Source organism: Panthera onca, chromosome D2 (genome assembly GCF_046562875.1).
Source record: "Panthera onca isolate mPanOnc1 chromosome D2, mPanOnc1 haplotype 2, whole genome shotgun sequence".
In the NCBI taxonomy this organism is placed as follows: Eukaryota; Metazoa; Chordata; class Mammalia; order Carnivora; family Felidae; genus Panthera; species Panthera onca.
The window spans coordinates 52,070,006-52,096,923 of NC_138349.1; the positions used below are offsets into that span (position 1 = coordinate 52,070,006).

Sequence of the window (26,918 nt, forward strand, 5' to 3'; positions counted from 1 at the left end):
CAAGAAAGGACAGCATGAGCAGCATCCAATGGCTTTTATCAGGAAAGCAAAAGCCTTCCTAGAGCCCTAGAAGGTTTCAGCTTATGCCCTGTTAGTCTGAACTGTGTCATATGCCTTCCCTCCCTGCAAGGGAGTCTGGGGAAGTGAGCCTCTGGTCTGCAGCTCAGACATTATCTCCTCGAACAAAATTGGAATGTTGAAGCTTCCTCCTACAATCTTCCCAGGAGGTACTGGGCCCCAGGGCCCCTGCCCGACAACCCCAGGAACCCTCCCAGAGGAGCTCCTGCCTTCCTTCGGCCCTCTCAGTACCTCAGGCAAGAAGGGCCCACCCGGGATTCCCCCGAGCAGAAAGCCCAGCTGACTCTGCTTTGTACGAGGTGATTAATGGTGCTCTGGTGAGCTGGAAGGAGGTGGCTAATTAGCTGTGGACTGATTAAGGACAAGGCAGGCAAAGTTCCAGGCGTGATAAACATGAACTTTCCATCTTCCTCCCCCCTTCCCTCCCTCCCTCCAAGTCCTGCCACCACCAGCAGAAGCCAGGCCTATGGCAACCCTCACAGTGTGCCTAGCCAAGACACCACCAGATATCATCCAGCCCACCGTCGACACTGCCGGCCACCAACTAGACCACTGTGGCAGGGACGCACATACCGGATCTTCTTTCAGGGTTTGACTTCTCCAGCCTTTCCCCAACCTCCTGGCTCGCTAGCACGGAGGCATGCTGTCATGCCCAGGGTTTCTAAAACAGTCTCTGCCCTAAAGAATCTACAGCTGAGGGCTGTAGAAATCCACACAGGGGTAAGCCTAGTATGATCTGGAGTTGCCAGGCAGAGTTCCAGCGAGGGGCCTCCAGTGGATTTTGTGGGTGGAGTGGTCCTCAGGAGAGAAAGGAGGACACGTGCGCATGCGTGGAGGAAAAACAAGCCGCGTACAATCCTGCGCAGTGAGCAATCTAGAGACTACCCGAGACAGGGGCGAAGGCGCGGGCAGGATGGGGAGAAGGAGAAATAGGAAACAGGGGTTTAGATGTGTGTAGCACAGTTGCTACCAGTCTTGGGTCCTCTACAACACGTGGCATCCACGTGTGTGACGCCCTGTGGGCAGTACAGGGTGATCACCACCTCCAGCTGGGACATCTCGTCTGTATCTCGCACTCCAGAGAGCACCTGCCAGGTACAGGCAAATTCATCCCGCTGTGGCTGAGCTGAGGTCTGGCAAAAAAGCTCTCTGACACAACAATGTTACACAAGATAAGGCTGTGATAAGGACAAAGGATACATTTCCGCAGCAGATAACAGGAGAAATTCAGTGAGTGTGACCTCTCAGGTCCTCTTTGTCTACACCCAAGAGACAGGCTTAGCAGCAGGCAGAGTGAATGCCTTTCCAGGGGAAGGCTTGGGAAGCAGCCCACCCCACCTAACTTTGCCTGGGTCACTCTTACCCATTCCTTGGTTCTCAGCTCAAGTGTCATTTCTTTGGGGAAGCTTCCCTGACCCCTCCTATATCAGATTCTCTGTATTTCCCTTTGTCAAGTGCATCACAGCTTATATATTAATGCATTTGGGTGACAGTTTGTCTTTACTACTGTAGATTCAATCAGCAAATACTAATTTTTGCCACAAAAATTTTGCCACAAACTGTTAAATTCAGAGAATACCGTGAGACATGGACGAGCCCTCATGAAGCTTATAGGTTAAGCATAAACATCAGCTGATAGCTAAGTAGGGGTCCACCCCAACTCCAAAGGTAAGACTCCTCGCAGCCCCAGAAGAACAATGGGACAGCTCAGGCCCATTCAACTCCTGGCCTCAAGCCACCCCAGAAGGGCCTCCAGGTGTGGGTGTGCAGGACCCAAGCTGCCTAAACTCCTCCTTCCGAATGGAGGCACTCCTTCCTCCAGCTGCTGTGAGCATTGGCTGTTAAGAGCTGGAGTCCCTCTCCAAGACTTGACCTCAGCCAAAGAGAGGCACGTCATTACCCAGAGTGATGTCTGACCTGATGCCTGGTCATTTGAAATGACAAAGCCCTGCACCCCCATCCTTGCCTCAATGCAGGACATTTTTGAAGAATCATCCCAGCTTCAGAGCTTCCCATGGGGCTGCTGAGTGATGTCTGCCCAGTCCTACCTCCCCCCACTTAAGCGGTTGTTCCTGAGAACACTCCCCAATAAGACTAGTATACACAAATCTTGAGTCTCATAGTTTGCTCCTGAGGAACCTGAAATCCACCCCAGTGTGTGACTGCATCTGCCTGGAAGAAAGTCTCCTTTTTCTAATCTGCATGTAGTTGTCCTTTTATGACTTAGCAGTAGCCGGGTCCCCCCACCCTCCCACCCTCCACCAACTTGAGCACCTAACGGAGAACACAAGCCAGTGCCAGAGTGGCCTTGGCACAGGCATGGGGAGGGAGTCGAGCCTTGTAGCCGAGTGATTTAGAAGACCCTAGAGGAATGTATATCTGTGAGAAGAAGCCCACCAGCCCCTGGAGTCTGATTCTAGCTGATTAAGAAGCACCCAGGGCCAGTATTTCAGCAAGACAACTGGGAAATAAGCTGAGAGAAATTGTTAATCTAGGGATTCCCAACAATGTGGAAGGTGTCAGACCAGCCCCAAACACCCTAACTCAGGCCCAGTGTGTGGGAAGTGAGAACTCTCCTGGGTGGGTGCAGAAGGGGGGTGGGAGAAGCAGGAGGGAATTAGACTAGCACAAACTTCGTAATTGAAATCATTAATAGCAGTAAAATAAGTTGTCCATCCTACATGTAATTTGTAGTAATATTTGGGTACTGAGATTAATTTCTAGTAATGAAATACTAATTAAACCATTTATTGAGTAATGTATTTTCTTGGTGGTGTTTTATGGGTGTTCACTTATAAATATTTTAATTACTTTTGCTAAGTAATTAGAATTTACTAAATAATTTCCAAACTATTTATTAATTTCTAACAATTCTCAGCCAACCAACAAGTAATTGTTTTACTTTATATCAGTAATTAAAGTCTTTTTTTTTTTTTTTTAACTTTGAGTGAAGAGAAAGACAGTAATAAAGACAGTCTGTTCTATCACACGGGGTTGGGTGTATTAAAGCAAAAACAGACATAAAAATCACCCCCTTAATCCAACATTACTTAAACACTGTTACCATTTTGGGGTTTTTATTTGTTTGTTTATATCTTAAGAGAGTTTTTGTATGGGTGGATGTTTTTTGTTTTTTTTTTTCAAAATTGAGATCATAACAACTATATACTTTCTGGCCACAGAACTCTGCCAGTTTTTTAAAAAATTTTTTCATGTTTATTTATTTTTGAGAAACAGAGGGAGACAGAGTGTGAGCAGGGGAGGGGCAGAGAGAGAGTGAGACACAGAATCCAAAGCAGACTCCAGGCTCTGAGCTGTCAGCACAGAGCCTGATGGCGGTGCTCTAACCCATGGACCAAGAGATCATGACCTGAACCAAAGTCAGATGCTAGACAAAGATTCTCTTGAACAGTTTAAGAGACTTTCTACCTCTAAGCACCTACTATGTGTCAGACACTATGCAAAGTAATTTATGTACTCTGCCTCTATCTCAACACCTTAGTAATGAACTGCTCTGTGGCAGTGACCTTGTGTAAAACTGGGCCTCCTCATGGTGCAGTCTCAGCATAAAGTCATCTTCAATAAAATAATGGTCTGGGAGAAAAAAAATTACTGAAATAAATGGCTATAGTTTTATCTATAAAAATAAGATCATAGTGAATATAGTTCTGGGGACCTGCTTTTCACACTTGAAATGTTATAAACATCTTCCTATATGAATAAATATGGAGGAGCAGCAGTGTCTTTTTCATAGCTGCATAGTATTCCATGAAGGTAGCCCCATTTAACATCTACTCCATGACTGCTGAAAATTTGGGTTGTTTTCAGTTGTCCACTATTGTGAACAAAACTATAATGAATGCCGTTATTCACAGAGCTTTGTACAACTGTCCAACTATTTCTTTAGAATATGTTCCTAGAAGTAGAATTTCTGCGTCAAAGTGCATAAACATTTTTAAGACTTTTGATTCATACTGTCCAAATACCTTAAAAAAGACTGGGCAAATTTGTACTCCCACCAGTAAAGTTGAAAGACCTATTTTCCTGCGTTGTGTAAAATTATTATTATTTTAAATCTCATGTTATTTGTTCTTGCTCCCTGTCTAAGCGAGGAAGTGGCTCAGAGGCATTCTGAATCACAGAGTCTCACAAACTGCTTCTGCATTGGCTCAGGAGAAACATGGTCAGTTGGCTCATAAAGACTGGGGCTCCTGGGGGGCTCAGTTGGTTAAGCCTCTGACTGTTGCTTTCCGCTCAGATCAGGATCTCACAGTTTTGTGAGTTCAAGCCCCGTGTGGGGCTCTGTGCTGACAGCACAGAGCCTGCTTGGGATTCTCTCTCTCACCCCTCCCCCACTCACTCTATCTCTGTCTCTCTCAAAATAAATAAATCTAAAAAAAATGAAAGACCTACATAACTTACCTCATAACTTAAGTAGCACCAAATGTTTAAAACTGTTCCCTACCATGCCAATCCCCTTCCTTACCCCACCCCCACCCAGTCTCCTTTCCAACTCTGTATCCCTTCAGGGGGATTGTCTCACTGCTGGCAGATGCCCGCCCCATGTACTGGCAGAATAGGCACCTATCTGTAGGTTCTCTCTTTAGCTCTTGACAAAATACCTCCGCCACCAGGATGTTGCAATGCCTAAAACTTCTTCCACTGGTGGCATACACTAAGCAGTTTCCGGCACATTCAGAAGCTAGCCTGGGTGGCATGATCTAGTAAGTTTTTCTGAGTCTCTCCCATCTTCTTTCTGATGCTCCTCCCTCACCCACTGCCAAGTCACCTGGCGCATTTGACCATCCAAAGTCTCCATCCTTAGCTCCATTCCCCTCCTCTGACAGAGCCACCTTGAATAATTTTTAGTACCAAAAACCAAAAAAATACCTTCCTAGAGGAGAGGATTCAACAAGTCTCTGAATAAAGAGAGGGAGACAAATTCCTGGGGGAAAGAGTCAAGAATGACTTGAGAGAAGGCTTGGTGTGGAGACACAAGGGGTGGGGGTGGGGTGGGGTTACTGAAGTTGCTCCTTCCCAGAAGGGAAGAGCTGGTGCTCAATCCATGTTTGTTGTTTCTCCAAAGAATGAATAATTCCCACAGGCACCCTGCATTATTCTCCTTTATTCTCTGTATCCATTTCCTCTCTCCCCCTAAAAAGTGTCACATCTCAGGCACCTCTCCATGCCCTCAAAAGAGGAGAGGAAGAGGTACAAGAACCCCCTCCAACACTGCTCCCCACTTCCCAGAGAGATCAAGGAAAACCAGGCCTGGCTGCCCTTAGCAGAAACCGCCCCCCCCCTCCCCTGTAAACCAGAATAGAGCTCATTTTAATAATAGTTAACCTATTGAATCCTCACACAGTGATAGCACTCTGTTAAGCACTTTACACACGTGATATCACTTAAATGACATATTTATCTTTTTTTTCTTTTTTAATTTTTTTTAACATTTATTTATTTTTGAGACAGAGAGAGAGAGAAAGAGCGAGCATGAACAGGGGAGGGTCAGAGAAAGAGGGAGACACAGAATCTGAAACACGCTCCAGGCTCTGAGCTGTCAGCACAGAGCCCGACACGGGGCTTGAACTCATGGACTACGAGATCATGACCTGAGCCGAAGTAGGCCGCTTAACCGACTGAGCCACCCAGGTGCCCCGTAATGACATATTTATCTTTACTTAACTAATGAGAATAGGAGACTCAGAGTTTAAGTCAAGCGTTGCCAAGTAGGAGAACCCAGGCTCAACATCCAGCTTTCTCTAATTTCCACAGCCCAAATGTTTTAAGCATCATATTCTATTGTCTCCACACAGTAGGTGTCTTCACACAAGGTAAAGATAGGAAAAAAGAGAGGAAAAGAGGGAGGAAGAAAAAAAACCTTTACATCGCTGTAATGCAGGGGAAACAGTGTCATTTGCCAGAAACACAATTAAAATGTTGGTCTACATGTCACCTAAAGTTATCAGTTCTACTTGGGAAAACATTGGAATATTTTATCCCTGAGGTCCCTTTCTAGTACATAGTTCTAGAGTCTCCAAGAGTTAAATAGGCTATTTTCTTTTTTATTAAAAAAATTTTTTTAATGTTTATTTATTTTTGAGCGAGAGACAGAGACAGAATGTGAGTAGGGGAGGGAAAGAGAGATAGGGAGACACAGAATCCAAAGAAGGCTCCAGGCTCTGAGCTGTCAGCACAGAGCCCAACATGGGGCTCAAACCCAGGAACTGCGAGATCATGACCTGAGCTGATGTCAGTGCTTAACCGACTAAGCCCCTCAGGTGCCCCTAAAAACAGGCTATTTTCTAAAGGAAAACTAGATTCCACGGGCCGTGGGCATGTGGGTAGTAAAATCCTAAAGGCAGATGCTGAATCTTATTTATCTCTATATTCTCCATAAACATTTAATACCGTGTCTGGCCTTGGGTGGATTTGTGGAAGATGAATTATGAATTCCTTTCCCCTCTCCGGGTCTTAGTTTTTTGCCCATCAGGCAAAAAACAGGGCTGGACTAGCTGATCCTTAAGGTGCTTTTCACTCTGCAAAGCATTGGTCCATTGGATTTCAGCGGTTGCTTTCTTACTGGTTGTCTGGCTTCCTGCTCCATCACTGCTGCAGAACTCTGAAGATAGCTCTCCAAGATTTCCATCCCCTGGTTATTCAAACACCAATCCAGGTGCTGGTGCTATGAAGGGCTTTTACAGATATAATTAAAGACCAAATCAGCTGACCTTAAGATACAGAGATAATCTTGTAAGCTTAACCCATCAGATGAGATTTTCTTAAAGCAATGAGTTTTCAGGGGCACCTGGGTGGCTTGGTCAGTTCTGACTCTTGATTTTGGCTCAGGTCATGATCTCACAGTTCGTGAGTTCGAGCCCCAAGTCTGGCTCTGCACCAGCAGTGTGGAGCCTGCTTGGGATTCTCTCTTCACCCCCCCCCCTCTGCCCCTCCTCTGCTTATACTTTCTTGCTCTCTCTCACAAAATAAATAAATAAACTTAAATTTAAAAACATGAAAGCAATGAGTTTTTTCCCACTGGCAGCAGAAAAAGAAATCAGATTCAAAGTGTGAGGGGAATTGAACCTAGAGGAATTTTTCTGCTGCTAAGATAGAGGGGGCCACATGGAAGGACCTGAGAGAGACACCCCATCCCATCCCAGCCCCCAACAAGAAGGGGACCTCAGTCCTAAAGCTCCCAGGACCTGAAATAGCCAACAACCTGAATGAGCTTGATTCTTCCCCAGAGCCTCCAATAAGATCTCAGCCTGGCCAATATCTTGATTTTGACCTTGTGAGATCCTGAGCAGAGAACCCAGCCAAGCCACCTGGACCTAATGACCTCTGGAACTGTGAGACAATAAACGGTGTGGTTTTAAGCTGCTACAACTGTGAGAATTTGTTATGCAGGAAGAGAGAATGAATGGGATTCTCTACCTTATTCCTACCAACTCTTGATGTTGTCATTGTTATTATTTTGGGGAAAGGAGAAATCGATTTAGGGAATTTTGAGCTAAGGCTTCTTTCCATCAATTTCACGTGAGTCTAACAAGCAAATATTAAGTATTAAATTCCTGCTGTGTCCCTAGGTCCTCTATTGGAGGGCAGTATATAATTTTGAGGTACAATAGTGTAGAATAGACAAGGTGAGCAGGAGGAATGTGACATAGATGGCAGAATAGTGTGCATTGGAGATGTTGAGTGGGCTTCATGGACTAAGTAAAACATGAATACTGGAGAGATTTAAAATTGGCAGAGAAAGGGGAAGGGTAAGAGATACTCTGGGTAGAGAGCAAAGCACAAACAAAGGAGTAGAGGTAAGAATGAGCACGATGTTGATCAATGTTGGCTCCTGAGGGCAGAAAGGTTTCTCAAGCCCTATCACTGGAAATTAGCTACTGTGCCATGCTACCAGTTGACAAGGCCAGTTAAATAAATAGTGTGTTTCTAAGCAGAAGTGGAGGCTGGCTTAGTCTTGGACAAGGAAAGGTGAAAGGAAGGTCTGGGAAGGAGAAGCGGAAAGAACAAAAAAAAAAAAAAAAAAAATCAAAACTTGCCATGAAACAGATCCAAGTTACAGTAAAGAGATAAAAGCCAAGAGGGAGGACACAAGGACATAAGCACATTCTTGGGTGTCCACTTCCACTACGAAGGGAGGCGGAGGAGAAAAAACATCAGCCTTTGAGCCTCATGCTTTATATAAGAGATTATGCAGGTGAAAGTCCGTACCTTGAGTAGATTGGCACGCTACAAGAGATTGCCCATGTTGGGAAGCGGGGAAGGGCCCCCAGGTCAGGCTCCACTCTAAGTATGGAACTTGCTTAAGGTTTTCTCTCTCTCCCTCTGCTTCTCATCCCTGCTCATGCACACACACACACTCTCTCTCTCTCTCTCTCTCAAAAAAAATAAATAAGTGGTCAGTTAAGTGCCCAACTTAGCGCAGGTCCTGATCTCGCAGTCATGGGTTCGAGCCCTATGTCAGGCTCTGTGCTAACAGCTCAGAGGCCTGGAGCCTGCATCAGATTCTGTGTCTCCATCTCTCTTTGCCCCTCTCCCACTCGCACTCTGTCTCTCTCTTTCTCTCTCAAAAATAAATAAACATTTAAAAATTTATAAAAATACATACATACAATTCTTAAAAAAGATAGGTTGGGGCCCTACTCTAAGGGACCTTGAAAGCTAGGAAGTAAAATAGAGGTTTTCAGTCTTCACTGAACATTAGAATAACCTGGGGCTCTTCTAAAAATACTGATTGATATCTGTATCCCACCTCAAAAATTTTAATGTAATTGGCCTGGTTCAACTTGGGGCTTAAGAGTTTAAAAAGTACCACAGGTTATTCTAATACTTCTCCGAGGCTGAGAACTGCATATATAGAATTTGGACTTCATCTACTAGCCAGTGCCAACTATTAAGGATGTGTGAATGACATAATACAAGGGAAAATAATAGTAATTGGAAAGGAGACCAAGTAAAAATAATAACAGCAAATAACAATTACAGCATTTTTTGGATTCCAGACACTCTTCTAAGATATTTATTTTATTAGATTATATATTTTAAAAATATATTATGTGCATTTGTTAATCATTACAATACCCCTATAAGGTAACTACTGTTATCATTACTACTTTAGAGATAAGAAAAGTAAGGCTCAAAAAAGTTAATACCTTGTTCATGATCACCAGGCACATAAATGATGGAAGTGAGATGTGAATACTACAGTTTGGGTTCCAAGGTCCATGCTCTCCATTTTGCTTCTGGATATGGTGGATTAGTTTGTATCATATCAACATCTTCACCCAGCTAGGAAAGCAAGTTTCAACAGAAAGAAAAGTTTCCAGGACAATGAAGACTTGAGAGGCCAAGAATATCAAGAGAAAAGAAGTATACTCGTGTGAACCTAACAGCTGGCCACATTTTTCTTTTGCAGGCATTTGTAGATTTGTAAGCAAATATCTGAGGGACCCAGAAGCTGAGTAGATATTCAGGAGTCTCCTGGGACTGAGGATTAAAAAAAAAAAAAAGAATTCTGGGTTGTCATAAGTCAAGAACCTTAGCAAACACCCCAGCTCTCAGTTGGGATGCCTGATAAGTTATAGCCTAAAAGTGAGGGCTAACCTTACTTCTAGGATACGTAAATAGAACATCACAGAAGCAGAAACCTGAACTCAATCTGAGATCAGATTAAGATGATCCGACTCTGACTTGAGACAAAAGAAAGCCTTCTCTGGAAGAAGTAACATTCAAGCTCAAACTTCCACTTTAATTTTTTATCCACAGTGTTAATCATTCAATCAAAAGTTACAGACTTACCAGGAGACAAGCCCAAGTGAACAAAAACCAGAGAAAAACCAAATAATAAAAAAGATTTACAGGTGATTCATATGGGAATTATCAGATACAATGTCACCAATACATTTCAGAAAGCAAATTACAAGTAGAGAATTTTGGTGAAAAACTGGAATCTATCCAAAAAAAAAAAATCAAGTAGAAAAAAATCAAGTAGAAATTTTATTTCTTTTTAATGTTTATTTACTTTAAGAGAAAGATGGGGAAGGGGTAGGGAGAGAGAGAATCCCAAGCAGCCTCCAGCCTCAGCACAGAGCCTTATGCAGAGCTCTATCTCACGACCATGAGATCATGACCTGAGCTGAAATGAACAGTTGGATACTTAACCAGCTGAGCCACTCAGGTGCCCCTGAAGTAGAAATTTTAAAACAAAAATATAATAATTGAAATTAAGAACTGGATAGATGAGTTTGACAGCAAAAACGACACAGCTAAAGAGAGGACTAGAAACCTATCTACTGATAGGTCAGTAAAAAAAATACAGACTGGGGGTGCCTGGGGGTTCAGTCAGTTAAGCGTCCAACTTCGGCTCAGGTCATGATCTCATGGTCAGTGAGTTGGAGTCCCGCAATGGGCTCTGAGCTGACAGCTCAGAGCCTGGAGCCTGCTTCAGATTTTGTGTCTCCCTCTCTCTCTGCCACTCCCCAACTCGTGCTCTGTCTCTCTCTCTCTCTCTCAAAAAAGAATAAATAGTAAAAAAAAAAAAAAAAAAAAAAAAAGTGGTATTAGCAAAAAGACACAGACAAATGGAACAAAACAGAATCTAAAAATCAACAGATTTTTGACAAAAGTCAAAGACAATCCAATGGAGAAAGGATAGCTATTTCAGTAAATGGTGCTGGATTAATTAGACGTCCGTATACAAAAACAAAACAAAACAAAACAAAAATCCCAACCCATGCCTCCCACCTTATATAAAAATTAATTCAACTACTCCTAGCTACATACCCAAGATAACTGAATGTATATGTTCACACAAACACTTGTACATGAATGTTCAGTGTTCACAGTAGTATTACTCATGAGAGCCAACAAGTGAAAACAATCCAAATATCCATAGAATGATGAATGGATAAATAAAATGTATATATATCCATATAATTAAACATTATTAATCCATAAAAAGGAATGCAGTACTAATACCTGCTACAAAATGGATGAACCTGGAAAATATTACACTAAGTCAAGGAATCTATATGGACAAAAAGTAGATTAGTAGTTGCCTAAGGCTGGATGAGGGGCGATGGTCCAAGACTGCTAACAGGCTCCAGTGTTTCCTTTTCAGATGATGACATGCTCTGGAATTAGCTAGTGGAATTAGCTAGTGGAGATCGTTGCATAACCTTGTGAATATTCTAAATCCAATTAATTATACCTTTTAAAAAGTTAATTTTATGGTATGTGACTTATATCTCAATAAAACAAAATGTTTTTTTCTAAATTAACTCAAAATGGATCATAAACCTAAATGTATCATGTGAAACTACTAAACTTCTAGTAGAAATACAGGAGAAAATCTTCATGACCCTTCGTTAGGCAAAGAGATTCTAGATACTAAAAGCACAATCCACAAAAGCATGATCCACAAAGAAAATAATGTTTGTTTGAACTTTATTAAAATTAAAAAATCTTGTTTTGCAAAAGACATTGTTAAGAGAATCCAAAAGTGAGCCATGGACTGGAAAAAAATTGCAAATCATATTTCTGACAAAGTCCTATTACAGAATACATACATAACTCTTAGAATTCAACAAAAAAAAAGCAAGCAACCAATTTCTAAAGTACCAAAAATTCTGAACACACACTTCACCAGAGAAGATGGAAGAATGGCTAAGAAGTGCATGAACAGATAATTGGTCAGTAAGGATAAGCCAATTAAAACCCCACCATACTACCCTATACCTATTGGAAAGGCTAAAATTTAAAAGACCGTCAATACTAAGTGCTGATGAAGATGTGACGTAATTGGAGCCTTCAAATATTGCTGGTGGAGACACAAAATGGTAGAGTCACTTTGGAAAACAATTTGGCAGTTTCTTAAAGAAGTAAACATACACATACCACATGACCCACCAAAACTACTCCTATGTATTTATCCAAGAGAAAAATTATAATATCATGTGAGGTGTAAAATATATGTAGAATGTGAAAATAATAGCATAAAAATTGGATGTGGTAAATGGAGTTAAAGTGTTCTAAAGTCCTTGCATGGTATGGAAAGTGGTAAAAGTACTGTTTAATATTATACTTTGATAAATCAAAGATGTATGTTGAATGGTCTAAGAAAACTACTAAAAATAATAGCAAAATAAATTTATAATTAACAAGATAAAGAGAGAGAAAATTGAATAATGAAAATATTTGTTTAATCTAAAAGATGGCAAGAAACAAGAGAAAAAAGAATACAGAGTGTGTGAAAATAGAACAAATAAAATGGCAGGTATAAACTCAAATATATTTGTGGTTACATTAAATGTAAGTGAACAAGATACTCCAATGAAAATATTAAATTTTTCATATTATATTAAATAGAAACATATATGTGTTTATAAGATATCCTTTAAAAATTAGGATACAGAAAATGTTAAAGCAAAAGAATAAGAGGGAAATCCTATGCAAATACCAAGCAAAAGAGAGAAAGCATCACTATGCTAAAATCAGACAAAGTAGACTTTAAGGCAAAAAGCATCATAAGATATAAACAGTGACACTCCATGGTGATTAAAGGCTCAATCAACCAAGAGGGTTGAATAATTCTATTGCATGCAACAATATAGACTCAAAATACAGAAATCAAAAATTGACAGACCTAAAAGGAAAAACACACACTTCCCAATCATAATGAATTATTTCTAACACATCTCCCTTAGTAATTGGTAGAATATATAAGTAATGATATAGATTTTTAAGTGGAGAATAAATGTTTTATTAATTTCTTAAGTATCACATTTGACACTTATAGAGATGATTAAGAGAATCCAGTTTTTTAAGATTAAACTCTGCTAGGTGGCTCAGTCGATTAAGGGTCCAACTCTTGATTTTGGCTCAGGTCATGATCTCATGGTTCAGTTCGTGAGTTTGACTCCTGTGTCAGGCTCTGCACTGACAGTGTGGAGCTTGCTTGGGATTCTAGTTTCTCTCTGCCCCTCCCCAACTCATGCTCTCGCTCTCTCTCTCTCTCTCTCTCTCTCTCTCAAAAATAAATAATAAACATTAAGAAAAAGATTAAACTCTGCTTTAGATAATACATCATGATCCTACATACCCTTTACTCAGTTTCTCTCAAAAATAAATAATAAACATTAAGAAAAAGATTAAACTCTGCTTTAGATAATACATCATGATCCTACATACCCTTTACTCAGTTTCTCTGACTAGTAACAGCTTGCAAAACTATACCACAATACCATAACAGGATATTGTTGTTTAACTATTCTCCCAGTGAAGTACATCTAGGTTGTTTCCCCTTGTTTGGCTATTATGAATAAAGTTTCACATAAAGGTTTTTGTGTGAATATAAGTTTTTATTTCTCAGTAGTACCAAAATATTTTCCAATCTGTAAGCCTTTTGTTTCCGTTACTTGTCTTATTGCACTGTATAGAACTTCCAGGACTATGTTGAATAAATAAATCAAACGTCTTTGCCTTGTTAATTTACGAGGGAAAAAATGAAGTCTTAATGATAATGTCAGTTGTAGATTTTTGTTTTGTAGCTGCTCTTTATCAAGTTGAGGAAGTTATATATTCCTATTTTCTGAGAGCTTTTTTTTTAAATCATGAATGGGTGTTGAATTTTGTCAAAGCTTTTGCTGTAGCAACTGATAGGATCATGTGATTTTTTTCTTTACTCTGTTAATATGATAGATTACATTGACAGATTTTTAAATATTGAATCAGGTTTGCATCCCTGCAATTAACCCCACGTAGTTATAGTGTATAATTCTTATAACATATTGCTGGATTCTATATGCTAATTTTTTCAAGAATTTTTAAAATCTATATTCATGAGGGACATTGATCTGTAGTGTTCCTAGTAGAGTTTGAGTAATAGGGTAAAATTAGCTTCACAAAATGAGTTGGGAAATGTGCCCTCCTCATGTATTTTCTAGAAAATATTATATAAAATTAGTGTTAATTCTTCTTTAAACATTTTGTAAAATTCTCCAGTAAAACCATCTGAGCCTGGAGATTTCTTACTTGGGAGTTTTAAAATTACTAATTCAATGTCCTTAATAGTTATAGGACTATTCAAAATATCTGTTTCACATTGAGTAAATTGTGGTAATTGGTGCTGTAATTGGTGTTGGTCTATTTCATGTTAGTCACTCCTGCTTTCTCTTGATTAATATTTATATAATACTTTTTCCAGCCTATTATTTTCAATCTGGCTATATCATTACATTTAAAGGGACGTGTGTGTGTGTGTGTGTGTGTGTGTGTGTAGGCAGCATATACTAGAGTGATGATTTTTAATCCATGCTGCAAATCTCTGTTTTTTAATTATTGTATTTAGATTGTTTGCATTTAGTGTAATTGTTGATATGCTAGGGCTTAAGGCTACCATTTTTTTCTGTTTTTTCATTCTGTTTTTCATTTCTCTTTTCTCTCTTATGCCTTCCTGTGGGTTACCTGACTTTTTAAAAATTCCATTTTGATTTACCTATAGCATTTTTCAGTATATCTCTTTGCACAGCTTTTTTTTGTGGTTGCTGTAGGTATTACATTATATAAACTTAACTTGTCACAAGCTATGTCACCTTCCCAGGTCAAGTGAAGAATAGAGGCTTTATCTCCCTTTATGTTCCTTTATTCTCTCCCATTTATAATGTAATTGTTTTAAATATTCCCCCTATATTTTTTCAGAACCACTAAGATAGTATTACAGGGGCACCTGGGTGGCTCAGTCAGTTTTAAGTGTCCAACTTTAGCTCAGGTCATGATCTCATGGTTTGTGAGTTCGAGCCCTGTATTAGGCCTTCTGCTGTCAGCAGAGCCCACCTCAGATCCTCTGTCTCCCTTTCTCTGTGCCCCTTCCACATGTGTGTGCATGCAGTCTCTCTCTCAAAAGTAAACATTAAAAAAATAAATAAAATAAAAGTTGGGACTTTAAAAAAAAGACAGTGTTATAATATTGCTTGAATCATTAAAACATTATTTTACAAAAATTAAGAAGAGAAACCTATTATACTTACTCATATTTTTTCATACTGTTACTTCTTCCTGTTCTAAAGGTCCTCATTTTATTATTTACTTTCTGTTTAGAGAATTTCCTTTTGTCATTCCTTTAGGATAGTTCTGGTGACAAATTCTCATATTTTTCCTTCATCAGAAATGTTTTCATTTTTTCTTTATTTCTGAAGGGTATTTTTGCTGGCTATAGGACACTAATTACAGTTATTTACTTTCAGCAGTTGAAAATGTTGTGCCACTTGCTTTTCTGGGCCTTTATGTTTTCTGATGAGGAATACACCATAATTCAGATTGTTTTTCCCTTCAGGTAAGGTGTCATTTTTATCTGCCTGTTTTCAAGTGTTTTCCTTACATTTAGTTTTCAGTAGTTCAGTTATGATGCACCTTAGTATAGATGTCTCTGGGTTTATCCTGTTTGGGAATCATCCAGTTTCTTGAATTATAGGTTTATGTTTTTTGATAAATTCGGAAAGGTTTTCACCATTACTCCTTTTCATACTTTTTCAGTCCAACCCTCTTTCTCCTCTCCTTTCTGAACTCTGATGTCCCAAATGTTAGCTCTTTTGTTATAGTCCTACATATCTGAAGATATCTAAAGTTCTCATCTCTGTCTGTCCACTAATTCTTTGCTTTGTCTTCCATTCCACTGATGATCCCACTCCCTGAGCTTTTTATTTTGGTTATTGTATTCTTTACTTCTGATATTTCCATTTGGTTCTTCTTTACATCTATGTCTTTGCTAAGTCTTTCTACCTTTCTTTGTTTCAAATATGTTTGTAGTAACCTGTTGAAGCATTTTTGTCATGGTTACTTTAAAATTTTTCAGATAAGTTTTAGCATCTCTGCCTATTCTACACTGTGAACACAGTGAGAATTTAAGCAGAACTCTTTACATCTTTACATATGGAAATTCCTTCTGAATATTTGTGATTTTTTCCTTAAATTTTTAAGTTGTCATATGCACACTCACTCAACACAGTTTTTTTGGTACTTTTGTCCAAAACATTCAAGTTATTTAATATAGAAAAACCAATTTATTTCTTGTTATAGTCAGATCTTATTAGTTTATGTTATATTTAAATAAAGTAGGCAATTAAAAATAAAAGTAAAACTAACATACACAACTTAGGATTTTGTTAAGGAATCCTAAGGAACATACACAACTGATCTGTAGTAAGCAGACAATACAATTGGTACTGGAAAGTAGCATACCAGTTACAAGTGTTTATTGTACTGATGGCATCAGTTCATATGCTTTACAGAGAGAATATAAAATATTTTTAAATGGAGGTCAATTAGCAGAGCTTCTATATATTTAAATATCATGATAATTTTCACTAATAACCAAATTTACTAAATGGGAGCCTACATTATTAATATCAGACAAAATAGACTTTAAGACAAGAAAAAGTACTAGAAATAAAGAGGAAATTTTTTATAATGACAAAGGTATCTATCTATATCTATATATCTATATCAGGAATATATTAATATCTCAGGAAGTAACATTTTTTGTCTGTGCTCTTAACAAGAGAGACCCCAGAATACATAAAGAAAAAACTGATGTAATTGAAAGGAAAAACAGACAATCCCAATAATAATTGGAGATTTCAACATTCCACTCTTAATAATTGATCAAATAACCAGTTAGAAAGTCAGAAAGGACATATAAGGTGTGAATAACGCTATCAACCAACTTGACTTAACTGACATTTATACAACACTCTACCCAAAGACTGCAGAATAAACATTATTTTCAAGCACATGGAGCATTCTCCAGGATAAATCATATCCTGGAGCACAAAACAGGTGTCTATAACTTTAAAAAGATTGAAATAATACAAAGTATGTTCCCTGACCACAAAAAGACAAAATTAGAGATCCATAACAAAGAAATAGGAAGAATGCCAAAATTTTGCAAATTAAATAACATTCTTAGGACATTAATCAATGTAATAGAAAGTATAGAAAATCAATAGAGCCAAAAGTTGGTTATTTGAAAAAGTCAACTAAATTGGAAAACTCTTAGCCTTACCATTTAGAAAGTGAAAGAGAAAATACAAATAACCAAAATTAAGAATAAAGAAAGTATATCATTACTGACACTACAGAAATTAAGAGGATTATAAGAGAATACATGAACAACTTTATGCCATCAAATTAGACAACTAAGATAAAGTGGAAAAAATTCCTGGAAGTACACAAATTACTAAAATTGACTCAAAAAGAATTGAAAATCTGAATAAACTGACAAAAAATGAAGTTGAATGAGTAATTAAATTTTTTCCCACAAAGAAAAGCCTAAGCCCAGATGGATTTACTGGTGAATCAAATATTAAATATTTAAAGAAGAAATAAAACCAATCCTTCACAAACTCAAGAAATAGTGGAAAGAGGGAATACTTGCAAATCATTCTATGATGACAGATTTAGCCAGAAATCAAAGCCAAACAAAGATGCCACACACACACACACACACACACACACACACACACACACACAAAAGAAAACCAATATCCCTCATGAAAATAGATGCAAGAATCCTTAACAAAATATTAGCAACCCAAATTCGGCAACATATAAAAAGGATTACACACTATGACTAAGTGTATTTATCCTAAAAATGTAAGGTTGGTTTAGTATTTGAAGAAAAATTAATATAGTCCACCATACTAAAAGAATAAAGGACAACTCACATGATAATTTCAAAGAGAAATAGACAAACAGTAATAGAGATTTAAAAAATTTTTTTAATGTTTATTTATTTTTGAGAGACAGAGAGCAAGCATGGGAGGGGCAGAGAGAGAGGGAGACACAGAATCCAAAGTGGGCTCCAGGCGCCCCTCCACCAGGCTTCCTTCTGCAACAGGCGTGGGTCACGCTCTCGCTCACGCTCTTTCTGCCGCCATTTTGCTTCCGCGTTCCCCCCACAAAATGCCTGGTGAAGCCACAGAAACCATTCCTGCTACAGAGCAGGAGTTGCCACAGCCCCAGGCTGAGACAGGGTCTGGACCAGAATCCGACAGTGATGAATCAGTACCAGAGCTTGAGGAACAGGATTCCACACAGGCAACCACCCAACAAGCCCAGCTGGCAGCAGCAGCTGAAATCCATGAAAAACCAGTCAGTAAAGCAAAACAGAGCCGGAGTGAATAGAAGGCATGGAAGGCTATGTCCAAACTAGGTCTTCGACAGGTTACAGGGGTTATAAGAGTCACTATCCTCTTTGTCATCACAAAACCAGATGTCTACAAGAGCCCAGCTTCAGATACCTACATAGTTTTTGGGGAAGCCAAGATGGAGGATTTATCTCAGCAGGCGCAACTAGCAGCTGCTGAGAAATTCAAAGTTCAAGGTGAAGCTGTCTCAAACATTCAAGGAAAGACACAGACTCCAACTGTACAAGAAGAGAGTGAAGAGGAAGAGGTTGATGAAACAGGTGTAGAGGTTAAGGACGTAGAACTGGTCACGTCACAAGCAAATGTATCAAGAGCAAAGGCAGTTCTGAGCCCTGAAGAACAACAGTAATGATATTGTAAATGCTATTATGGAATTAACAATGTAACTGTCTGAAAAGGAGGACCCTTTTTTGGTGTTTCAAAAGAATAACTGCAGCTTGGTTTGAAATTTGTACTGTTTCTATCATTAATAAAGTTATGGCTTCTTGTTGGAAAAAACAAAAAACAAACAAACAAACAAAAACAAAGTGGGCTCCAGGCTCTGAGCTGTCAGCACAGAGCCTGACGTGGGGCTTGAACACACAAACCATGAGATCATGACCTGAGCCAAAGTCAGACACTTAACCAACTAAGCCACCCAGGTACCCAACAATAATAGAGATTTTAATACCTCAGTAGTTGCAGGAAAAGCTTTTGACCCATCCAGTGCTAATTTATATTTTTAAAAAAAGTTAATGCTGAGGGGCACCTGGGTGGCTCAGTTGGTTAAGCAGCCAACTTCGGCTCAGGTCATGATCTCATGGTTCGTGAGTTCAAGCCCTGCATTGGGCTCCACGCTAACAGTAAATAATAAACAAACAAACAAACAAACTTAAAAAATAAATAAATAAACTTAAAAAGTAAAGTTGAAAAAATGTATCCTGGGACAATTGGATATCCATATGAACTTAGACTCTTACCTCATACCATAAACAAAAATTAACTTCAAATGGATCACAGTCAAAAAGTTAAATGTAGAGTTAGCATATGACTTAGCAATGCTACTTACTCCTAGATATATATCCAAGAGAATTGAGAACATACATGCACACTAGACCTTGTACATAAATATTCATACCAGTATAATTGCCAGAAAGTGGAAACAACCCAAATCTCTATCAGCGGGGAATGGATAAACAAGATGCTATAAACCCAGAGTAATATAGGAATATTATTAGGCCGTAAAAAAGAAATGAGGTTCTCACATGCGCTACAACATAGATTATTCTCGAAAACACTAAATCTGTGAAATGAGTCAGGTACAAAGGGCCTCATATTGAATGATTCCATTCCTATGGAATGTTTAGCATAGGCAAATCTGTAGAGAGAGAAAGTAGATTCATGATTGCTAGGCATTGGGGGAGAGAGGAATGGGCAGTGATTGTTTATGGGTGTGGGTTTCTTTTTTGGGTGATGAAATATTCTGGAATTAGACAGTGGTGATATTTACACAAGTTTGTAATATGTTAAAGCCACTGAATTTTACCTTTGTAAAGGATGGGGAATTTATGGCATGTGAATTATATCTCAAAAAAGTTATTATATATATATTTTTCAAATAGATCATAGAACCTAAATGTAAAAGCTGGTTACTGAGGGTTGGGGCTGGAACTTAGTTTTGACTGAAAATGGGCCCAAGAGAATTTGGGGGGATGTGAAGCAAAAGTCACATGTTCTAAATGTGGATTTAGAATGTAGAAATGTTCTAAAACTGGATTGCAGTAATGATTGCACAACGCCGTAAGCTTACTAAAAATTATTGGCTTGTTCACTTATAATGGGTGATATTTTATTAAAGTATAGTTGACATACAATGTTATATTAGTTTCAGGTGTACAGCATATTGGTTTGACAATTCTGTACATTACTCAATACCACAAAAAGTGTAGTCACCATCTGTCACTATACAGCGTTATTATGATTTTATTGACTGTATTCCCTATGCTGTACTTTTCTCTCCGTGACTTGTTTTGTAACTGGAAGTTTGTACCTCTTAATCCCCTTCACCTATCTCACCGTTTCCTCCCCTCCCCTTTGGCAACCACCAGTTTGTTCTCTGTATTTATGAATCTGTTTCTTTGTTTTGTTTGTTAGATTCCACATATAGGTGAAACCATATGGTATTTGTCTTTCTCAGTCTGCCTTCTTTCACATAGTACACTACCTCAAGGTCCATCCATGTTATTGCAGATGGCAAGATTTCATTCTTTTTATGGCTGAGTAATATTCCATACAATGGATGATTTTATGGTATGTAAACTTGACTTTGGTAAAGCTGTTCAGAAAAACAAGCCCACTGAAAACAGAAACCAAAATGTCATAGTAAATACTGGGGGAAAGTTGGGGTGGGAAGTTAACTTAAAAATGAAATAAAGAAGGATGACAAGAGGGGCACTGGAGGGCTAAATGTTCTGTTTCTTGATCTCACTGTGGGTTACAGTTTGTGAAAATTCATTGAGCTATATTATGACGTGCAGTTTTCTGCGTGTATATTATATCACAATAAAAAGTTTAAAAAAAGACATTAGCACCTGGGAAGGGCCACACATGACCCAATTATGAGTTACAGAAGCTGAGAGGTTGTTCAGAAGTTGTACAGTTATTCTTGGGTCCCCATGAGATTTCTGCCCCTTTATTGCCTCTGTTTTATAATAACCTCCACTATTAGAGCTGGCCTAAACAAATGTGTTTCTTACTATGAAGAAGACTCACTAATACACCCACACACATAGTACCAAAATAGCAGCTCCAAGAAGGCTGGGAATTTTGTATATGGCTGAATCCCCAGTTCCTGGAACAATACCTGGTAATAGAGTAGGTCCTCAATATGTATTGCTTGAATGTGTGAACAAATGAACGAACAGAGGAATAGTTGTAGAGGAAAGAAGGGGCACAGGGAAAGGTTTGCAAACACAGACATTTTTCAACGCAGCTCAGCCCACATTTTCATAGTGATCTGGATAAAAAGCGATGGGGGCCCTACTACGAAACGATTCCCTGGGGAATGTGAAGAAAGTATGGCAGAGGAGGACAGCTGGGAGCTGGGTCTTGAAGGATGAGTAGAAGTTTGCCAGAGAAGGAATGGAAGGAAGTGGGACAAAGTACATTGTTGTGAAAGAGCCTAGCATTCTTTGGAAGCCTGAGAAGGTTCATGTGGCAGAAGTGCAGGGTTCATAGTTAGGGACAGGTGAGAGATGAGGCCACAGAGGTAAGCTTGGAGTCGATGGAAAAGGGTCACCCATTCACAGCCAAGACATTTGAACTGACTCCTGCAAGAATCACAGCCAACAGAATTTTAAGCAGGGGTTAAATGTGCTTTTTAGGGAGTTCATTTTGGCTAGAGCAAGAAAAATCTGAATTCGTGGGCTCTCTTCTTTGTTGGTATTTACACTTCCTTGCCTCAATGTCTCTCGCTTTCTCTGCATTCCTCTCTTCCTTCTTTCCCTCTCTCCCTTCCTCCCTCCCCCTTTCTCTTCCCCCGCCTCTCTCTCATGTGTTTTCTTGTATAGCTCTCTCTTCTCTATTTCTTTCCTTTTTTTTTTTTTTTTTTTCCCAAAACACTACCCTTTGAAGATATCTCTCAACCGCCTCCATCTTATCTGTCCCAAACAGCTTTCAGATTCCATCTCCAGGACTCATTTTCTCCAGGACACGACTCCCACCTAGGCTTGGGTCCTTCACAAACAAGTAGCTCAGGATTTCCTCTTGAACAACAAGCTGTTTGGGACCTCACCGGTGCACAGACCAGCTATCTGGAAAAAGGAAGAGGGTCTGAGCCACCCTCCACTGGGCACAGAGAAAGTGAGCCACCAGTTCCTGAGGCCTACATGGAACCAGTGGACTGGGAACAGCACGCTCTCCTCTCAGGCATCCTGATACTGCTCACAACACAGATGGCACCAATGGCTCTGAAGCCACCACCCTTCCAGCCTCATCCAGGACAGCCTAGTGCCTGGTTGCTTATACCTCTGACCTTCTGCTCTGCAATGTGTCCTGGCATGTGCCCACCCTCCCGAGTCACTAGACTACTGCGTCAGTACAGCCCCTCCTCCAAGCTGAGCGTGGGACTCCTCTCCAGGACAGTTCTCTCCCCTGAGACAAGGGTCAAGCTGCTCTTCTAGACATGACCTCAGAGATGTGCAGCAAGGGCCCTGGCCCAATTTATCACCACAGGGCTATAATTAGGTTTGTTAACATACAGTCCAGTGTAGTCTTGTTGACTAGGAACTTAATCACGTTACTATTGAGTTCCTGTACGCATTGCTTGGGGTGACTGTTTTACTTGTAGAGTTATAGCCAAGCCCAACGGGAGGAAATTAGCTTTGGACACAAGTTTGGAGGGGGGTTCTTTTTCCTCATGACTTTGTCTCCCTCCCCCCCCTTCCATGTGAAAATATTTAGCAAACAGTGACAATGATGAAAAACAGTAGGAAACAAAATGTTCTACATTAGTATAAAACATGAAAAATGCAGCAAGGACCCTTAGCGGTACAACATGTGTTATGCTGGCTGGCAGTCCATTAGCTCTGATAGACATTTCACTTACCTAAGTCAAATATAACAGTCTAGTATTCATTAATATAAGAAGGGGCTGTGGAATCAGAGCTACCATCTGGCTGGGCCGACAGAATAATCTACAACTCATGATTAGGTCTAAGGAGTGGGGTTTCACTTTAATCTTTCTCATTGCTCGAAATTTCCATCTGCGCAGTTCGGCACATCATTTTTCTTCAAGACAAATGTGCTGTTTTTCATGTTCCAAAATTAGATCAGAAGAAAACGATTAATCATGTCACGGCCTGGGAAAGGAAACAAAGCTCCGATATTCTGCGGCTCTCCCCTCCCCCCCGGCCCGCCCCTCCTCGGGCCCTGGACGGTTGCAAGTTTCGCTTTTTTCCCCAACCTCTGGGTTTTCAGCACAACTTTCGGAGACGCCACCGCCAGCCGAGAGGAGGAGGGTGGGACGGGAGGGCGAGGGCGCCGGCTGGGCCCGCTGGGCCCGCTGGGGAGAGTCTGGGGGGGGGGTGGGGGGGTGTCCCGGGACCCCAGCCCGGGCGCGCCACCGTCCCCACCCCCGCGGGGCAGCCCGGCCTCCCCCCACCGCCCCCCCCCCCACCCCCGCCCCAGCCCGAGTCCGGGCGCTGGGCGCTGCCGCTCGCCCAGAGTGACAAAAGGGCTGCGCGCCTCCCTCCCGCGCGTCCCCCTCCCGCGGCCGCCACCGTCCTGTCTGTCAGCCGGCTCGCAAGTCATAACAAATCCCTGGCGCGGAGCTGAAGCTGAGCATTTGCCGGAGCGTCATGGGGATGATGAATGACCCGCAGGCCTTTGAAGTGCTCTGCCAGTTCAGCTGGGTCCGCGGTGCTGACAGAGAAATATACACAACAGCGTAACCAATAATGAGAACATTAAACATTCCTGCGCCGTGACAGGCTGACAGAAAAACCCAGGCTCCCATCAATCACGGCGCAGATAGAACCCTGACAACTGGCCCCTCACTGATACCCGCGGTCACCTTGCCCTCTCCCCTCGCGCGCTCCCGCCGGTCTCCCTCGGCGTCCTCCCTCCGGACTCCCCGCACCCCTCCTCCCCGCTTCTCCCAGCTTCTCTCCCCTAGCTGCCTTCCCCAGCTCCCCTCCCCCTCCTCTGCCTCCTCCTGTCCGTCCCAGGCCCTCCGAGACAGCCTTTGGGGCCTCGCAGAGGTCAAGTGAGGTTGGGGCCACTTCCATTTGGTGAGGCCGCCCCTGCTGAAACAATGAAGAAGTGTGAAGTCTTTAAGTTCACGGTTAACAATCTGTCGCTCTCAACCAGATGCAAAACAGTAACACAGTCACTGCATGTAAAACTTCATTTGGAAATCGTATTAAAAGTCTACAGTGAGACCCACATGAAGCCCTTCTCCCTCCTCCGCCAGGGGAGGGTTTCTCTGGGTGTCTTCCTGTGTCACTTTGGCAAGGGGCCTTTCTCTACGTGCCAGCCACTGCCTCTTTCTTCTCTGCTGGGTTTATCTGACTCGATCTGGTTTCTGATCTGCCTGAAAGGGGAAAACAGCAGAAAAACACAAAGATCTCTTCCTTTTCCTCCAACAGGAAATGGCATCTGCCCAGATAACGCCTATTGGATGGTCCTTGGCCCAGTTCCCTGAGGAGCAACCTGTGACCTCTTAGCCACTTTTTGGATCCCGCAGGGCTCCCAAGAGAACTTGGTTTTGGCTGCACTTTCCTGGGCTGAGCCTCTACTCCCACCTTGTAAAGGTGAGGCATTTCTGCATGTCCCGCCTCCCCCACCAGATTACCCCTGTCAGGGCCCCCACCCCACCCCACCGCCACTGGCCACCAAGGGCTCATGGAAAGAGCCCTGGGCCAGGGGCAGTGAGAAGGCAGGGTTCCAGTCCTACCATGAGAACCTGAGCAAGGCCAGAATTTCCCTGTACTTCTATTTCTTCATCCACAACAAAAGAGTAGAAGTCCCTACCTCAGGCCTCTTGCAGGTCTCTTTACCTTCTCCAGATGCAAACGGTTATTTTCCTTTTATTCTTGCAGCTTGCTTGCTTGCTTGCTTGCTTCCTTTCTTTCCTCCCTTCCCCCCCTTCCTCTCTTTCTCTCTTTCTTTTCTTTTGGGGAGAGACAATTTCCTTGACTTTCCAAGAAGTCATGAAAAACTAACTCCCTGCAACTTCCACACACAGGTCCAGAGATGGTGAGTGGCAGAGAGGGAGGGTCACTTCCTGGGCATCCAGGGACCAAGGGTGTTATAAGGACCCCGGCTGGAACCTGGGGGGAGGAGGTGGAGAGGCACATAGAAACCTACTCTGTAGAGCCCACGCTTTGAGGAAAGGCTCAATCGTGAACATGACACTTTAAGCGCATTTGCATATTGGTTTATGTGAGCCAGCTCAGGTGTGAGGAAGAGAACATCTGCTCCATGCCCTGGAGTATCTTGTCCTTTCCTTTCTGCCCACCTGGAGAGGCCAGCTCTGTTCCCGCCACCTCTAGGACAAGTTTGTTCTGATTGTCCTGGCCCACAATGCCCTTGCCCTTCTCCAAGGTCCTAGGACCCCTGGCCCAAATGAACATCTTGCCTGCCCAGCTATCCTTAAAGCTACTTGAGGGCAGGGATGGTGCCATGCTCTGCCCTTCTTTGGATCACCTGGGATGAGCACAACACCTTGTTCTGAAACGCCTGCTACACCCACAGCTCTCTTCTCTGAGTTACTGCTCCTACCAGGCCTGCTCAAGGGGAAGACCGCAGAGGCCATGTGTGTATGGACCAGCTGAATGGTCCAGTAGTGAACACCTATGCCTGCAACAAATCAGATTCTCTCTTCCTTGAAAATTTGAACTCAGCCACAGGTGGTATCAGACTTCTAAAAGTTACTAATATTTGGGGTTGAGGCAGCCATTTTGTGCCATTGTAGATGCTGAAGAGAAGGGGGGGTGGTAGGGAAGCTGATCCTCAAAGAAAAGCAGAGAAATGAGGAAGTGGGCAAAAAGAAGCAGATACAAAATACCAGACAGACCCAGAAGACAGCATGCCTTCAATTCCTGACTTGCTCATTCCCATCCTTTAAAGCCTTGTTATACTGCTTTCTGCCCATGGATGCCTGGGAGGTAGCTGGCCACTAGAACCTGACCCAGGCCTGGCCAATCTTTCTACCCGGTCTTCCTGCCTATAAAGATTGGCTCAGGACAGGCATGTGACCTAGGCAATCAGAGTCCTTCCCCGGGATTTTATATATTTATTCTGAAAGAGAGATAGTGTCCATTCCTTTCAGATTGAGAATTATAAGGCTAGGACCCCAGAGCTCCTAGTGACTTGGTGGCTGCTACCTGAAAAAACAACTTACTGGAGGAGCAAATGATGCCAAACAGGGCAGTGCAGCCCGCTAATGACAAGTCTGATGGCATCTTCAGGTCCCTGGATCCAGTCAAGCCTGAAGCCTTGTTACCTTCAGCCTTCACAGCAGGTGAGCCAATACATTCCCTGTCTTGCTGCAACTTGTTTTCGTTTTGTTTTTGCCACTTGCAATCCAGAGAGTCCTCAGGGGTGTTCAGGGGACATGTCATACTGGTGTTCAGGGGACATCTCAATTTAGGAGGATTCACCTAAAATCAATAAATGCTCCTATTCTTTGTTTACATATATGTACATGACTAAGAATCTGCTAAGGCCCATATGAAGGAGGGCTGCAGTGAGCCTTCTTCGGTCCTTTCCTGACAGTCTTCCCTGTGACCTCACCCTCATGCCACGTAGTACGTAGTGTTCCCAGACCAGGCCCAGGAGACTTGCATGCTGAGCCTATGGTTTGTCCCCACCTCCAAGCAAGAAGGGGACAGGCATTCAGTGAGTGGTGGTCCTCCCAGCCTCTGAATAAACCTGTTTGGCCTGCCCTCCCTGCCAGCCCAGGAGGAAGCCAGAGCTCAAGCTGACCCCTGGTCCACCTGAGACAGGTCCCAGATCCCACTCTCCAGACACACTTTGATCTCCGAGGTCCTTTGGGGCCAACAATGGGCCTCTGGATATTCATAGCTCATTCTAATCCTGGTCTGATGGGAAGATTCCTGGATGAAAAGTGGCATGGGA

General features: G+C 41.6%; 1 long non-coding RNA gene and 1 pseudogene across 2 annotated transcripts in view; one reads left to right on the top strand and one right to left on the bottom strand.

Moving 5' to 3' along the window:
* LOC144613165 (uncharacterized) overlaps positions 1-26,918 on the bottom strand; it is a 127,460-nt gene that overhangs the window by 54,811 nt on the left and 45,731 nt on the right. The gene's annotated exons all lie outside the window — the stretch shown is intronic.
* LOC132685274 (nascent polypeptide-associated complex subunit alpha pseudogene) lies at positions 17,963-18,831 on the top strand (annotated as a pseudogene).